The 18,442-nt window shown below is 44.4% G+C and overlaps 1 protein-coding gene across 1 annotated transcript in view; it reads left to right on the forward strand.

The window, feature by feature from the left end:
• Positions 1–18,442, forward strand: part of LOC135405089 (uncharacterized) — a 437,130-nt gene that overhangs the window by 106,235 nt on the left and 312,453 nt on the right. The window lies entirely within an intron of this gene.

Below are 18,442 nucleotides of genomic sequence, written 5' to 3' on the forward strand. Positions count from 1 at the left end.
TGGATAATTACTTTATTAACTTGGGGCTTATCTTAACTGTGTATAAACTTATAACTTTTTTAATCTGAAGGTTTTTTAATAACTGGGGATTTCAAACTTTATTTAAGAACAGGGTAATCTTAGCAAACTACAATTTCTCAAAAGCGACCTGTGGCTGAGGTAATGTTATTTGTGAGGTGTTTGTTTTTTATTATTTGACCAGTCACACAACTATTTTCATTCGCACACTCATACATACATCGGTGGCCACCGCACACTAAACACACACATGAACACACACACACACACACATTCCAGAGACTGCTTTTCACCACGTTGGTCATTTCCTAATGTAAACTTGAAAACATAACATAACTCTTTTCCAAACTTCTGCGTTGCTCTGGTTCCTGCTGCTGTGGTCACATATTTGAATAGGGTTTTACACACCTGGAAGAAACCTGCTTGAGTCTTTTCTTATAACTTTTAGGCATAGCTTTCTCTCCATGTCACAAACCTAGGTATCTCATCCATCGTCCTGAAATCAAATCTTACTATGATTAGCAACTTGGAAGAAACAAACGCCTGAGGTGTGTGCTGCTTTTCAGACCTGCTTCTTTCAGCACTGTCACAACTCAAAAATTGATAACATACATAGCTTTTACAGATGTTCTTACAGGTTACACCAGTTCTCCCCCCTTTTGTTTAAACTTTGCATGTGTTTTAATATGTGTTTTTACTGTTTTATGGATTAGTGTGAATTGCTTGACGTGAGAATTTTCCTATTTCGTAGGAAGTAGCTGCTTATTATTAATGTTAATCTATTTTAGAGTACCAAAGGGTTGCTAAGCAACTAACTCATGTGTTTTACACTTTTGTGTTTTGTCTAGTGGATGTAGTAGCAGTTATGTTTTGTGGATGTATATCTATTTGCATGAACAATTTCAATATGTCTAATTCAAAGATGTATATCTGATCGCCAGGCCTCATCTGCTATTAACTCTCTAGTGTGGTTTCCTGACAGTGTGCATGCCTTGATGATGTAGCTTTATTAATTGTTATTTTGAATGGTCTCTTAGAGAACCTGTATTCTGATGGAGAATGAATGAGGCAATTGCTTGCCTTAAAACTCTGGGTATAGTGTTAAACATTGCTGCTTTAGCAGCTTTTCAGTTTCTGTCAGTTATTGTCTGTGGCATGTCAGGATGTGATTTGCGTGCATTTGTATACAAATCATTCCTTTTGTAACTCACAGGAACCAACTAGAACGCATTTCAAAAAACAGGTAAGGGTTAACAATATCTCAAGGAAATTAACTTTCAAAACAGATTATCAACCTCATAGCATAATGAGCACAATCATAACATCAAAGGATTGTTTTAAAATTTTCTCAAGGTAATGACAATCAGTCCAGAACTATACAGAAGCTTAGTTCATGGCTTGTAGTTTTCTCACTGTTCTGTGGCAGGATTTATTTAAGTCTATTGCATCATATCGTGTTTTCCTAGATGCATGTGTGAAGGCCCTGAGGCCTTTATTGGTTCAGTTTTGCATCTGGTGTGGTTTCTAAAGGTAAACTGTTGATTTCTGCCACAATCAGTGCTTAAGGAGATGGATTAAAATTTTACCACTAAAACTTGCCAGGGCATCTTGAAATCCAGCGTCCTCAGCTGTCATCCTATCCAAATTGTCCTTTCAGAGCTGGAATGTTGGTAAAGGCAGGATTTCTTCCGTCCAGATCCTCAGTCGTGCTCTGCCCTAAATGACAAGCTTACAAACTCAATAGCAACTTACACAGATTTAGGTGGTGGGGTATGACTGAGAGAGCTGGCGGGGAAAAGCGGCGAAAAGCAGCGGAAAGTTCTTTTGGGGTTTCCGCGGTTTCTGAAAGGTTTTTCCTCAACTTGAAGGGTCTACACTGTCGTCACTAACAGGCAGGGGTCGGCAGGAGGTGGCCAGTCTCCTCCGGTGCGCAAGACGGCGCAGGGGGCGGTCAGCACACATGCTTGGCTCGACCGTTTCTTGGGTACTTTCAAACTACGGTTTTAGTAGTTGCTAGGCAACAGGCACTAGGTGCCGGGCCGGCGGTGCAGCGGGCACGGAGCTCTGCGCTTTCCGTTAGGCAGAAAGGTAATGCGGGGGTCGCGCGGTGGGGCTGGGATGGTACGGGCGGCAGCGAAAGCACTTCTCGCACGTGATCCAGTAGTCGGTAGCGGGATGCCGCTTTTACCAGATGACCGACACTTAGGGGACCAACAGGCTTTTCTCTGATGATCTTAAGGTGCTCCGCAGCTCGGGACTCCGAGCTGCAGCCACGTCTCGCCCAGAGAACAGTCTTAGGCGTGCGGGGTGCATCCCAGACAGACTCACTGCTTTTGATGTTGCGTTGACCTTCTCCGCTCTCTCCGGCTGCCTGCTCTGACCTCTCGGCTTCTTCCTTAACTCTTTCTTCTCTTCTTCCGTGCACTACCTAATCTTTTTTGAGCTCGCTAAACTAACTATCCGTCTCTTAGATGCCACTAAGACCACGGGGTTTACTGACGTCAAAGTTTTTTGTGGTCAAAGATTCCCAAGTCAAACTAATAGACCTGATAATCGGAAACTACCACTTATATACCTGATCCAGGGTGAAATATCTCTGCTTAATATAAGCTAAAATTGTCCCTTTCGGATCGCCATATGTAGCATGGTACCCTTGTATAACGCTCCTCGTGCGGTGTTGTGGACAAAGAGAGTTTATTCAAACTCGCGCACTCTTTTATCCTTACATATCATGTGACTTTCTTAACCAACCAGCTTACTAACTCTGGGGCATGCTCCTTGGGCTCTGTACCTGGGCACATCCTCTGTGCCACCTTTGACCCGCCCCTACAGGCAGGACCCTCACAGGTGGCTGGTCCAGAGCCAGAAATCATCACTGAGTCCTTATCGTATAACAACCTCTGGAACTTACAGGCAGACGTTATTTGTCGCCCGAATGAGCCCATTCTGACCTGGATGATCCGAGTTTGGGACTCTATGGATGATGCCATAAACCTTGATGGTGGCGAAGGGAGGTTCTTGAGGTCTATTGCCCAGGATGTGGGTATTGAGGAGGCATTTTTGAGAGAATCAAAGCCCCTGTCTCTCTGGGCATGGCTTTTGGATGGTGTGAGGGAAAGGTTCATTTACAGAGATCCCTTGAAGGCAGACCATTATGCAAAGGGCTGGAAGACCATAGAGGAGGGGATCCTATGCCTGAGGGAAATGGCACTGTTGGAGGTACTGTTTGGAAGAGATGGGCAACCCACCAACAGTCCTGATGGGATTAAGTGAACACCACAGATGTGGTGGAGCTTCACACGTATGGGGCTGTCCACGCATGCCAGTTACCTGACATCATTGCAGGCTGGGGAGAAGCGAGAGTCAGTGATGTCTATAATAAATAAACTTCGGTTGTATGACAGTATGATCGAAGGACCACTACAGACCCGCATCTCCACTGTAGAGACATTGATTAAGGACCTCGACACACTAACTACAGAGGTGAAAGATAAACAGGAGAGATTTAAAGAGAGGATTGAGGGAAACAGTTTCCGTATGGCACCAGTGAGAACCAGACGCTCCCCAGCTAGAGAGAGCAGACAGACCTCACAAACTGAGTTGTGGTATTTCCTAGCTGACCATGGAGAAGACATGAGGTCGTGGGACAGGAAACCTACCCGTGTCCTAGCAGCCCGATACAAGAGTTGAAAGAGAGAAGAAAAGAGAAGTCTGTGAAAGTGAGTGCAGTACCAGTATCCTGCAGGCAGGGATCTGACCCGCTAGAGGGTACCTCCCGTCAGTATTCAAAGGGAAAAAAACTGTGATTGGCCTAACGAAGACCAGTGTTAGAGGGGTCCTGCCTCTAGTCAGCTAGAGGCACAGGACAACCGTGTCTATTGGACTGTGTGGATCTGATGGACTGGCACATCAGACCCACAAGAAAGTAAGGCTTTAGTTGACACTGGTGCTCAGTGCACGTTAATGCCCTCAGGACATGTGGGACCAGAGACTATTTCCATTTCTGGGGTGACAGGAGGGTCTCAAGAGTTGACCGTGTTGGAAGCTGAGGTGAGCTGGACCGGGAAGGACTGGCAGAAACACCCCATTGTGACTGGTCCAGATGCCCCATGTATCCTGGGCATTGACTACCTCAGGAACGGATATTTCAAAAACCCCAAGGGGCATAGATGGGTTTTTGGAATAGCTACTGTGGAGACAGAGGCAGTTAGGAAGTTGAATTCATTATCTGGTGTCTCAGAGAACCCTTCTGCTGAGGGATTGTTGAAGGTTGAGGAACAGCGAGTGCCAATTGCCACCACAATAGTGCATTGCCAGCAGTACCGAACGAACTGAGACTCTGTGATCTCCATCCATAAGATGATCCGTGAGCTGGAGAGCCAAGGGGTGATCAGTAAGACCCATTCACACTTCAACGGCCTCATCTGGTCCGTGTGTAAGTCTGATGAAGAATGGAGATTGACTGCGGACTATTGTGGCCTAAATGAAGTCATGCCGCCCCTGAGTGCTGCCATTCCAGACATGTTGGAGCTCCAGTACGAGCTGGAGTCCAAGGCAGCAAGGTGGTAGGCCACCACTGACATTGCAAATGCGTTCTTCTCCATCCCCTTAGCAGCAGAGTGTAGGTCGCAGTTTGCTTTCACGTGGAAGGGTGTGCAGTACACCTGGAACCGACTGCCCCAGGGGTGGAAACACAGTCCCACCATCTGCCACAGACTGATCCAGGCTACACTAGAGAAGGGTGAGGTTCCAGAACACCTGCAGTACATTGAGGACATCATTGTGGGGGGACACAGCAGAAGAGGTTTCTGAGAAAGGAGAGAAAATCATCCAGATTCTTCTGGGAGGCAGGTTTGCCGTCAAAAGAGTAAGGTCAAGGGATCTGCCCAGGAGATCCAGTTCCTTGGGGGGGAAGTGGCAAGACAGACATTGTCAGATCCCAACAGAAGTCATCGATAAGATCACAGCAATGGCCCCACTGACCAGCAAGAAGGAAACGCAAGCTTTTCTGGGTGCCATAAGTTTCTGGAGGATGCATATCCCTGAGTACAGCCAAATTGTGAGCCCTCTCTATCTGGTATCCTGCAAAAAGAATGATTTCCATTGGGGCCCTGAACAGCAGCAAGCATTTGAACAGATTAAGCAGGAGATTGCACACGCTGTAGCCCTTGGGCCAGTCAGGACGCAACCAGATGTGAAGAATGTACTTTGAGACCCCTCCTGGCAGGAGGGGGTGGACTCCAACTTGAAGGGAGTCTTGAAATGCAGCAGCGCCGGAGAGAGGAGCTGAGAAGCTCAGAGATGTCCTGGAAGCTGGACCGGCACGGCCGGACGGAATGTGGGGGAAGTGGCCTTGCCCCCCCGCTGCTGCCATGCTGGCAGTTGAGACAGAGCAAAGGAGCTCTGATAGGATGCTTGGGGCAAAGACTGAATTGAGAGCTGCCCTTAACGTTCTGACTCAGGAAGAGTTTGAATCCCCTGAGGAAGGGACTTTCATGGGATGTCTTACACCCCATGATATGACCGTGGTAAGGCGAGTTTTGTCCCTGCCCACTCTCTCGAGTTACCCTTCAACCTAAAGATCCTGTTAAGTTTTGGCAGAAAATAAGGCAGCAAGCACTTATGACAGGCAACTGGGACTTATCAGAGGTTGTCACAGCGCCCCTCACTGAGGTTAGCCCTAAGGTCACAGCTGATGATCCTATGACTTTTCTGGTGGTGCAAGGGGATCCAGCTAGGGGAATTGCCGATGAACATCGGTCCTGGGCTTGGAAGATTATTCAAGATTTGCAAATGTGTGTAGCTAAATATGGTCCTAACTCACCTACAGTGATGCAATTGCTGCGTCTTATTACCATGGATGAAGTTACACCTTATGATATAAGAATGCTTGCTCAAGTAATGTTTCCACCTGTGCAGTTCAATGTATTTACTACTATTTGGCAGCAGTTGGTAGACGCCCGGGCCATAGCTAATCTGCAGTTCCCACAGGATGATGTCTGATTTGGCAACGGAGCTGATGTTTTAACTGGAACTGGTAACTATTCTAACCCACAACATCAGGCCACATGGGATCCACTAGTTTTAGAGCAAGTGGAAGCTATAGGCCAGCAAGCATTGCTGCGAGCTGCAGCATTGGCAGAGCCCAGAGCGAGGTACACAACCATACGTCAGGGTACCTGAGAACCAGTCTTGCAATTCGTAGAAAAGCTGCAAGAAGTTGTAGAGAAACAGGTTTTTGATGCTCAGTTACGGAAGCTATTGGTTACACAGCTAGCCAGAGATAATGCCAATACAGACTGTCGGAAGGTGATAGAGGCATTGCCAGGAGAACCTACCCTTGATGCAATGATACAAGCTTGTGCCAAGGTGGGGTCCGTAGACCATCAAATGGCTGCATTTGCATCTGCTATGGCAGCAGTGAAAACCTCTGAGCAGAAATGTTTCTCATGTAACCAGAAAGGGCATCAGAAGGCAGACTGCCCAAATAAAGACAAGCAGAGGGTCTCAGTGGGAACAACTGCCCTTATATGTCATCACTGTGGGAAGTATGGGCACTATGCCAAACAATGTCTATGTAGGTATCATCTTAATGGTCACCCTTTCTCTACAAACCAGGGAAACTGCAGGAAGAGCGTGAACAGGCGCACGTGGACACAAGTACCTGCCATGTCTCCCAACAATCCTTTTGCCAGCCATCCACCCAAACAAGCCTTTGTGACCGGTTATCAGGAAAAACCCATGGATCCGCAGGGATGGATGTATCCACTGCCGACACAGTAACAACACAGCAGAAGCACAAAGTCCCTTTGGACACATGGGGGCCTATTGGGAGAGGGCTGAGTGCTTTGCTCATAGGTAGATCGAGTGCTACTCTCCAAGATATTCTCGTTCATGTAGGAGTAATTGATGGTGACTATGAGGGACAGATTTATGCTATAGTATTTACTTCTACTCCCCCTGTTACAATAGAAAAAGGGACTCAAATTACTCAACTTGTAGTTTTTTCTAAGTTGTGTTCCTAGGACTGAACAGGTGACTCGTGGCACAGGTGGATTTGGATCTACAGGACCTCCGCAAGTGTGCTGGTCTCAGAAGCTGATGGACAATTGCCCATTGATGACCTGTGTCCTTTCTCAGCACAACGCCATGCCTACAGAATGTAAGGTATCTGGCCTTTTGGACTCGGGTGCTGACGTCACTATAATCTCACAGAAAGATTGACCTCCCACATGGCCTGTAGTTTCCTCCACCCAAGGTGTGATAGGCCTGGGAGGCCTGGCACAGAGCCTAATGGCTGCCCAAGCAGTGACTGTTACTAACCCTGAGGGGCAGGTAGCAACAGTACGTCCATTCGTCGCAACAGCACCCCTGAATCTATGGGGCAGGGACTGTCTCTCACAATGGGGAGTACGCATCACCACGGATTTTCACTAGGGGTTACTGTATTGCAGGGTGTAAAGAGACCCACATTAGGCCTCAAATGGCTGACTGACACACCTATATGGGTAAACCAGTGGCCCCTCAATCAAGAGAAACTTGAAGCCCTGTGTCTATTGGTAGCAGAACAGTTAAAAGCAGGCCACATTGAACCTTCTCACAGTCCCTGGAACACTCCTGTGTTTGTTATCAAAAAGAAATCAGGGAAGTGGCAGTTACTGCATGATTTGTGATGAATCAATGCTGTTATGGCAACCATGGGTGCATTGCAACCTGGTTTTCCTTCCCCAGCCATGATTCCTATGCATTGGGAAATTATTGTCATGGATCTTAAAGATTGCTTTTTTACCATCCCCTTAGATCCAAATGACATGGAAAATTTTGCTTTCATTGTTCCATCTGTGAATCATGCAGAACCTACACAAAGATACCATTGGAAAGTGCTTCCTCAAGGAATGAAAAATTCTCCTACCATATGTCAATGGTTTGTGGCCCAAGCCTTAAGTCCCATCAGAGAATGTTTTCCTGACTGTTTGCGCTACCACTATATGGATGATATTCTTTTAGCTGCTCCATCACCTCAGATTTTAAATTCAATGGAAGATCAAACACGCTTGTCCTTGCAACAATTTGGCCTTGTCATTGCCACTGAAAAGGTGCAACGCCAATCTCCATGGCTGTATCTAGGACTGAAAGTCCTTGATTGCACAGTACAACCCCAATCCATTGCTATAAATTTTGAAATTAAAAATCTGAATGATGTTCAGAAATTGGCTGGTGTTATCAATTGGGTGAGACCTTACCTAGGCCTCTCCTCTTCTCAGTTAGCGCCTCTATTTGAACTCTTGAAAGGTGACACTGATCCATCTGCACCTCGTCATTTGACACAGAAGGTGAAAAAGGTAATTAAGTTGGTGGAGCAAGCAATTCAGAATAAACACATATGGCGTATTGATTTCTCTGTAGAAGTTCAAGTTTTTGTGGTGATTGATGAATTAATTCCTACTGCCATGATTGCTCAATGGAATGAGAAGTGGGATGACCCCCTTCATGTACTGGAATGGACCTTTTTGTCGTTCCGCAGTAAGAAAACTACCCCAGGTTTGTTTGAACTATTGGCTCAGATAATTATTAAAGTACGACTACGTTGCACTGCGTTGTTAGCAAGAGACCCAGGACACATTGTCATACCAGTCCAAGCTGAATATTTTGAGTGGAGTCTAGCCAATAGCTCAGCGTTGCAAGCAACGCTGATGAATTTTACTGGGCAAATTACTTATCATCTCCCTTCGCATCCATTATTGAAATTAGCAAGTCAGGTACCATTTGCCCAAAAACAGCTCAGTTCACAAGACCCCGTACCCGGTCCCACCGTTTTTTCGAATGGGTCAGGAAAAACCGGAAAAGCTGCCATAGTGTGGTATGCTGATTCACAATGGCATCACATTGTAGAGCAACAAGAAGGCTCTCCACAGGTTGTAGAACTGCGTGCTGTTTTGTTAGTCTTTCAACATTTCACTAATTCTGTAAATATTGTCACTGACTCTGCTTATGTAGCTGGTTTAGTTCAATGACTTGACAAAGCTGTTTTGGGGACTATATCTAATGCCCTCCTGTTTGGTGTTCTGAAGTTTTTGTAGTTGACCATTCAGAAATGCTCACATCCTTATTACATTTTCCATATCAGGAGCCATACTTCTCTTCCAGGTTTTTTCACCGAAGGTAATGCACAAGTGGACCATTTGATATCTGCACTAGCATCAGGCCCGGTTCCAAATTTACGTCAACAAGCTGTTGAATCCCATCGTTTCTTTCATCAGGGTTTTTGAGCCCTGATGAGACAGTTCCAACTTAAAGCAAGTGATGCACAATCCATTGTTGCTTCTTGCCCTGATTGCCAGGATTATCATATTCCTACGTTTCATGGTACCAACCCATGGGGGCTTCAGGCCCTGCAAATTTGGCAATCTGATGTAACTCACATTCCAGAATTTGGTCGTCTAAAATATGTTCATGTTTCTATCGATACCTTTTCACAGGTCATCGTTGCCACTGCCCATGCTGGTGAGGCTGCCCGAGATGTGATCCGTCATTGGCAACGGGCGTTCGCTTTTTGCGGAGTTCCCAGTCAACTTAAAACTGACAATGCTCCAGCTTACAAATCAAGTAGGGTTACACTGTTTCTACAACAATGGGGTGTTACGCATGTTACGGGCATCCCTCATTCCCCTACAGGCCAAAGTATTGTTGAGCGTGGTCACGGCACTCTCAAATGTTTTCTTCAAAAACAGAAAGGGGGAATGACGGGTGAATCCCCTGAGGCAAGATTAAACAAAGCAACATATGTGCTTAACTTTTTGCATATTGCAGAAGGTTGTCAGGAACCTCCCATAGTTCGCCATTTCACATCTCTGACACAAAATTTGACTGTTTCCCCTGGGGCCAAGGTGCAGGTAAAAAATTTGCAGACGAGACAATGGGGCATTACTGGGGAATTATTAACTTGGGGACGGGGCTATGCTTGTGTCTCCACAGATGAAGGACCACGCTGGGTTCCTGCACGGTGCGTGCGTCCTGTTCTACATCGGGATGATCGCTGCTGATACATCCTACGAAGAGGAGTTGAATCGAATCAGTCCATGGAAGGAGCGCAATGTCTGGGTCACCTTAATGAAGGTCTTAAACCAAACCACCTTTTGTGCCTCACTTGCACGGCCTGAGCAGCCTTTTCATACCTGTCTGGTAGGGGTTCCGTTAAATGGTAGTGAGGCCAGCCTTATAGCAGCCAGCCTCAGACCTCTAACGAAGCCACTTTGTGAAGATATGCAGCAATGTACAAGCAATTGGGATTTGTGGGATCATTCTCTCCCACATGCTTTGCCACTTCAAGAATTAGATATTTTAGGGAGTTTAATGGCTGAGAGTTGTGTTTTCTTTAATCATAGGTTTAATTATGAGTCATATGACGATAGTACAAAGGTCCCGCAAGACGTATCCCCTGGCATACCTTTCTATAAAAATCATTCTAATTGGTGTCAATACCTAGGACGCGATAAAATCGATCCTGCCACAGGAGTCAATGTTGCAAGAAAATTGCCCACTGGCCTGTTTCTCATATGTGGAGACAGAGTCTGGTCGGGAATTCCCAAAAAGATATCAGGGGGACCTTGTACTATTGGTCGTTTAGGATTGTTAACACTTTCTCACAAAGTGCTTTTTAATCACACTCATTTATCTAGTCACACTCGTGTTAAGCGTGCTTTAGTTCTTAGTTCTAAGTGTGACAATTCTGTCAACTTGTGGAATCGTGGACAAATAGTAGCTGCCTCTTTCTTTGTGCCAGGAGCAGCTGCTGCGAAATCATTGGCAACCTTAAACAAATTAGCCTGATGGATTACGAAACAAGCCAAAGAAACATCTCAGATTTTATATCAATTAGCCACAGATGTTGACAGTATTCGTCATGCTACTTTGCTATTGATTTTCTGCTTTTAGTTCACGGACATGGCTGTCAAGAATTTGAGGGAATGTGCTGCATGAACCTGTCTGACCACTCTGAATCCATCTACAGACAAATCGTGAAACTACAAGAAGAGACTCAGAAGATTATGCAGGACACAGGGTTCTTTGGTCTAGATAATGTGTTTAAAGGATGGGGGTTTTCAGTATGGCTTCTTTCTTGCCTTAAGACCGGACTCCTTGTCATTGTTGTAATTGTGGTTGTGCTTCTAATGTTGCCATGTATTGTGTCGCTTGTGCCAAGGGCCCTGCAGGAGACGACACAGGCAATCTTTGTTTCACAAAAACAGAAAGGGGGAATTGTGGGGGATTTCGGCGGGACCGAGCCCGAGATGGACTGAGAGAGAGTGACTGAAAATGGAGGCCCTGATCCCGACAACATACTGATGCATCCTGAGAAAGCAGAAGAGCAGTGGGAGAGAGCTGTCCCGTGAGAACAGGAGCACTGTCTCATGAGAACAGGACCTGTTTTGAATGAGAGTGGTTGGGGAAAACATCAACATGGAAGAAAAATAAGAGCAGGTGTGCAGGACTGTTATGGGAAAGAGTAGGGTTGTTGTGAGAAAGAGTAGAGTTGTTGTGGGAAAGTAGTTAGGAAAATCCACCTATTAGCTGTAAGAATCTTAGTGTGTGAGTTTGAACTAACCTATCCGTGTGCAATATGTGTGTCTGAAATCTGTACTTAAGGGGCTGCGAAAGCAGCCCCGGGGTTCTGCTTTTCCTGGAAATAAAGTTTCTTGCTGAACTTTTTGGTGTTGCAGTCCATTCCAACAGCGACAGGGTGGTTCTGTTTCCTATCATGTAGAGCAGATAATAAAGTTGGTAGGTTTGCATATCAATATTAAATGTATCAATTTTTCTGTCTGTATGGGTAAGAGGTGAGGATAGGGAGGAACCACTTGGAGCATACTTCACTGGGTTGGCATAAAGCTTGTGAAAATGCTAATTTATTAAAAATTTTCAATAGGGAATTACTGAGAACTAATGCTGTAATGTGTTAGTCATCTATCTACAAGGGAAGATTCGTCAGAAGATTTTTTTTGCAGCTAATAAAAAAGACCATCCAACATCCTGATTTACAGAGCTTCATCTTCCAAGACAAATGGTCTGTCAAAAGCTGTAGAGTGCCTACAGAGCAGGCAATAATGTATTGAATTGATACTGCTGCTGCTTCCTAATTGTCAGGATCACAACCAATAAAGATGTGCTGCCCTTTTTATGCTCCTTTAATAGGGCCAGGAACAGCAGGGTGACACGGCTGGCATTGTTAACAACCTTCTAATACTCTTTTTTGTTTTTCAGAATGGCAGTTTGGGTTTCAGAAGCCTATTTTCTGTCTTCAAGATGTGGGTTATGCAGGAAGACATTATATTTTGAATGTATGCTTCTTAGGGCTGCAGTCACTTTTATATAATAGCAATAAGAAAAAGTATTGTTTTCTGGTTTTTGCTCACTTATCCAGAACTGTATTTCTGTAATTTTGAAATGGTATTCTTTTGTCATGTTAAATACAAAAAGTCTGGTTTTTCACCCACAGGTTACCCTCTAAAAATGTGAGGTTTTCATATTACAATGATAAAACAATAATAGAAGCTTTTTAGATAACCCCACAAGAGTGTTACTGTTTTACTTTGCTGGCATATAATGGGAAGATAGTCTTGCTATTAATGTCATGATGTTGGAACAAAAACCTTCCCTTTTCCACATAATTTAGATTTAATCTGCATTGAAATATACATCAGATATGTAGTCTTTAAAAAAAAAACAAAACACCAAAAAACTATCTTGATTAATTAACAGTACTTGAAATATTCTACTGAATTAATTCTTTACCTGTACATGCATGTACCTCAAACTATTATTTAGATGGGATGATAGGTTACATTATTTTGTTACTTTTCAGCATGTGCTTTTCAAACTAGTCTATTTAATTGTTCACAGTAAGTACTTCAGAAAATACTTAATAACTATGATGTTTTTCTGGAGCTCATGAGAGAGTAAAGTTCCCAAATCACTCCTAGAGCCATTCAGCATTGTTTGAAGACCCATAATCTTAGAAGGATATAACAGAAGTCAGTATTTTAGAAATATTTCCTCCTCCTTTTTAAGGTATAAATATATTACTAAGTCTCTTTCCAGTGAATGCCTTGGAAGCAACAGGCCAGTGATTTCATTTAATCTGTCAGGTTTTGCACTGGATATTTGCATGCCTTGGGTGACACCTTAGCAGGTGAGAGAAATGGAGTTTTTCTTACTGCAATTTGCTTTGGGTTTTGTTTGTTGTTTTTTTTATAAGCCAGAAAAATAACACTTTGCCTGCTATATCAGCAACTTAAAACGAACAGAAAAAAACCCCTAACAGGATGTCTTTTCTGCACCCGTGTATAACCCAGAAAAAAGTAAGAATAGGAAAAGTAACCTCAAATGAGAGAAAGGTTTTTACATTTGACAAATTTTATTTGTAATATGTAGGTTTCATAAAGTGAATTGCTGAAGTTTGTTTTGAGGGAATAGCAGGTGGAATAATACTGAAAGCAATGCAGATGATATTAAAATAAGGAAAGTGAGTTTTATTAAAGTAAAACATCTCCAGCTGGGCTATTGGCACATATATTTATCTAGTGTTGCAGCTGACAGCAAATCTCAGATGGTGCTTCTATGAATTTAATTGCATGAAAGTGAACATTGCTACAACTTTGGCAAGCTGAGAGACAGCAAGCATAAAACATTTTATCTGTGTAATACTTGCAACCCAGTATTTTAAATGCTTAAAATATTCCAGAAAAGCTATTGTAAACAAAACAATATACTCCCCCTGGCTTTAAAATGCTTATCTTCTACTGAGCCAAGCAAGTAAGTATGAAGAAAATAATTTAGGTCTTTAGTATCACTTTCATATGTAGTTTCATTAAGCAAGTGCAAGTTAAGATGTTCACACAGGTAAAATCAGAAGGCAGAAGCACTGACTTTCAAGCAGAAATGGAAGTTTATTCCAGGGATGTTTTACAGCTGCAGCAACTGGCCAAAGCTGGGTGTCCAAAAACACACCCCAGGGCCTCCTGGACATGCATATCAAACAGTCCTAGGGCATGCGCCGTGCTGCTTTCTGAGCAGTTTCCCTTTTCCCCCCCTCTTATCTCTCTTCCCCCACTTGTGAGAAGGAATGCTTCTTTGGCATCTTCTCAGGTAAGAAAGTTCCCTGCTTAGTCTCGAAAAGGAGCAGTTTCCACAGGAAGGACAAAAGGTGATTGTTCTCACACATACTCTCAACATGTGTTTCTTTAGCCACAGCAGGCCTCTTGAGCAAAGAGAAATCCAAATCAACTTGTCTCCTAGCCCACCTGTTGCACAGGGGTCCCATCCACCCCCTACAGCAAGATAGACAATAATTAATTATTTTTGTAACCAGGCAATCCAGGGAATTATGAACATCATTAAGAAACCATACTTCGCTTTTAAACAGCTGCAGAGGTTTGAAAAGAACAGGATGTTGTGCTGCAGTAGATACAGTGACTCATTGCAGAAAGCACTTTTGAAAAATATTGAAGGGAAAAATGAGGTTTTTAGTTATTGGGGAGTACCCATTTGGAACATATAATTTGGAGCAAGCGCTGTCATTCCAGTAAGTGTAAATTAAAAATATAGTTCCTGCCAGAACTCTGTCTACAACAAAATGTTGAACATCAACTTCCTCATGAGGGGAAGAAAAGGAGGGGCAGGCACTGATCTCTTCTCTGTGGTGACCAGTGACAGGACCCAAGGGAATGGTCTGAATTTGTGTCAGGGAAGATTTAGGTTGGGTATTAGAAAAAGATTCTTTACCCACAGGGTGATTGGGTACTGGAACAGGCTCCCCAGGGAAGTGGTCACAGCACCAAGCCTGACAGAGTTCAAGAAGCGTTTGGATGCTGCTCTCAGGCACATGGTGTGACTCTTGGGGATGGTCCTGCAGAGGGCCAGGAGTTGGATTCGACGATCCTTGTGGGCCCCTTCCAACTCAGCATATTCTGTGATATTCTGTGATCTCAATTGGTGAGGCATGCAGCTGTGGCAACGGTAAATTCTGTAGTTGAGTGCTAGTGTTGCCCAAACTGGCAGAAATATGACTGCTTAGAGACAGTTTTGAGTCTTTAAACAGTAAAGGTACTTGGACTCCAAAGTCCAAGAATCAGCGTTGTTTTTAGGTCCATAACTCGAGTTTTCTCAAGAGCTTTCTTCATCATCTTCTGGAGCTCTTTTGACTCGGGAGTAGTGGATCCAGGTTGGTCGTTCTTTTACTTGAACAGCTGTGAAGGTGGTCAGCAACACATGGAAAGGTCCTTCCCACTTTTCTTGCAGAGGTTTACCTAGAAGATTCTTAACATATACCCAATCACCAGGACTAAATGGATGTAGTTTACAATCAGGCTGTTTTGGTTGGTGTTCTAGCACCACCGTAGTATTTTTATCAAATTGTTTTCCTACAGCTATAACATCATGGCTAGGCTTCGCGAACGAAGATTTGGGAAGGTTCTATCCACATTTGCTACAGGCACGTTGGTGGCTTATGAGGCCAATACGTGACAGACATATCCGATTGCAAAAGGCACAGAAGAAAGACTCCTTAGGTGGTGTATTCTGCAATATACGGTTCTTTCTGCGTTGCCTTTTTTCCTCGAGAGTGATCCTGCTTGTGTTCTCGAAGGAGACAGCTGCGTTATAGATGGTGTGTCTCCAGGCCTCCCGATTTGAGGCCAGAGTAGACCAGTTGTGGTGATCAATATGGCCAAGACTGAGATGTTGTTTCAGGGAGTCCTTGTATCTTTTCTTCGGGGCTCCTCTCATGCGGCAGCCAGTGGCAAGTTCACCATAGAGTAGGATCTTAGGGAGGCGGTGGTCCTTCATCCTTGAGACGTGCCCTGCCCATCGCAGCTGCGTTCTCAGTAACATGGCCTCAATACTTGTGACAGCTGCTTGCTCTAGAACAGACGTGTTGGTCACATAGTCTGACCAGTGGATGTTTAGGATTGTGCGGAGGCAGCGTTGATGGAAGCGTTCTAGGAGACGCAGGTGGTGGTGGTAGATGACCCATGATTCGGAACCATACAAGAGAGTCGACAACACTATGGCTTTGTAAACACTGATCTTGGTGCTTTTCTTCAAGTGTTTATTACGCCATACTCTTTTGTGGAGTTTTCCAAAAGCACTATATGCCTTTGCTAACCTGTTGCCTATCTCTGCATCAATCTTACCATCTGAGGAGATGAGGCTACCTAGGTAATTAAACTGTTGGACTGATTTGAGCTCTGATTGACCAATGGTGATGTGGGGATGATGGGGGACTTCCTGAGGTGCAGGTTGATGGACGACCTCTGTCTTCTTTAAGCTGACTTCCAGCCCAAAGAGCTCAGCAGCATCTGCAAAGCAGGATGTTAAACGCTGCAGGGCTGCTTCTGTGTGGGCAACAAGGGCGGCGTCATCAGCATAAAGCAGCTCCCGGACAAGATGGTTTAAGGTCTTGGTGTGGGCCTTCAGTCGCCTTAGATTGAATAGGCTTCCATCAGTACGGTATCGAATGTAGATACCGTCCTGATCATCGAGGTCTGCTGTGGCCCTTTGGAACATCATGCTAAAGAAGATGGTGAATAGGGTAGGAGCAAGAACGCAGCCTTGTTTCACTCCATTCTTAATTAAAAAGGGCTCAGAAAGTGTGTTGTCATATCTGACTTGGCCGTGCTGATCCTCATGGAGTGAGATGATCATTTTAAGGAACTTGGGGGGACAACCTAAATGTTCCAAAATCTGCCACAGACCTTTTCTGCTCACAGTATCAAAAGCCTTGGTGAGGTCGACAAAGGTTACATAGAGACCTTTGTTCTGTTCCCTACACTTCTCTTGCAGTTGTCTGAGGACAAATACCATGTCTGTGGTGCTCCTGTTGGCTCTGAAGCCACACTGACTTTCAGGAAGGATTCCTTCTGCTATAGTGGGTATTAGTCTATTCAAGAGTATTCTTGCCAGGATTTTGCCAGCAATGGAAAGCAGAGTAATACCACGATAGTTTGAGCAATCTGATCTGATACCTTTCTTCTTATACAAAGTGATGATGACTGCATCATGAAGGTCTGATGGTAGTTCACCGAGCTCCCAACAGCGCACCACAAACTCATGAAATTTGGTGTGGAGTGCAAGGCCCCCATGTTTCCAGATTTCTGGTGGAATTCCATCAACCCCAGTTGCCTTGCCGATTTTCACCTGCTGTATGGCCTTGAGTGTTTCTCCTAAAGTGGGGGCAGTATCCAATTCATATTTTACCGGTTTTTGTGTGATGGACTGAATTGCTGAGTCTTGGACTACACGGTTGGTACTGAAAAGAGTCTGAAAGTGTTCAGACCATCAATTCAGAATGGAGGTTTTATCTGTTAGAAGCGTTTGCCCATCAGCGCTGAGTAGAGGGCTTTGTACCTGGTATGTAGGCCCGTATGCTGTTTTCAAGGCCTCATAGAAACCTTTGTGATCACCTGTATCTGCGCATAACTGAGTTTTTTCAGCTAGGTCGATCCACCACTTGTTCTGGATGTCACGGAGTTTCTGTTGGAGCTTGCTGCATGCAAGACGAAAGGCTGTTTTTCTTGCATGACAGGATGGCAGTGCAAGGTGTGCTTGGTGGGCGGTTCTCTTCTTCCTCAACAAGTCTTGGATTTCTTGGTTGTTTTCGTCAAACCAGTCCTTGTTCTTCTTGAGGGAGAACCCTAAGGATTCTTCAGAAGATTGCAGGATGCTGTTTTTAATATGGTGCCAGATTGTTTCAGGAGAGGAATCTGCAGAAACTGTGGGAATGTTTTCGAGCCTAGTTTGAAGGTTTGCCTGGAAACTGTCTCTCACTGTGGCTGATTGGAGATTGTTAACTTGGAGTCTTCTCCTTGGGATGCTGCCCCTTTTTGGTTTGAATTTGAGCTTGAAATTGAGTTTACAGCGCACAAGTCGATGGTCTGTTTGGCATTCTGCACTGGGCATCACGCGGGTATGGTGGACATCACGGACATCTCTCCGTCGCACCAAGACATAATCGATGAGGTGCCAATGCTTAGATCTGGGGTGCATCCAGGTTGTCTTCAGACTATTTTTCTGCTGAAAGATAGTATTAGTGATGGTGAGCTGTTGCTCTGCACAGAATTTTAGCAGAAGTCGACCATTATCGTTGCAGTTTCCAACACCATGCTTGCCTAATACTCCTTTCCAGGCTTCAAAATTCTTTTTTACTCTGGCGTTGAAATCACCAAGGATAATGATCTTATCGTCTGCAGGAACCTTTTTGGTAAGGAGGCGTAGGTCAGTGTAAAATTTATCTTTTTCAGCAGGGTCAGCTTGGAGAGTTGGGGCATATATACTAAAGATGACAACGTGTTGCTTGTTGTTTAGTTGGAGGCATAGGGAGATAATGCGGTCAGAGTGACCTGTCAGCAGATTTTCAAGTTTAGGAACA

Source organism: Pseudopipra pipra, chromosome W (genome assembly GCF_036250125.1).
Source record: "Pseudopipra pipra isolate bDixPip1 chromosome W, bDixPip1.hap1, whole genome shotgun sequence".
NCBI lineage: Eukaryota > Metazoa > Chordata > Aves > Passeriformes > Pipridae > Pseudopipra > Pseudopipra pipra.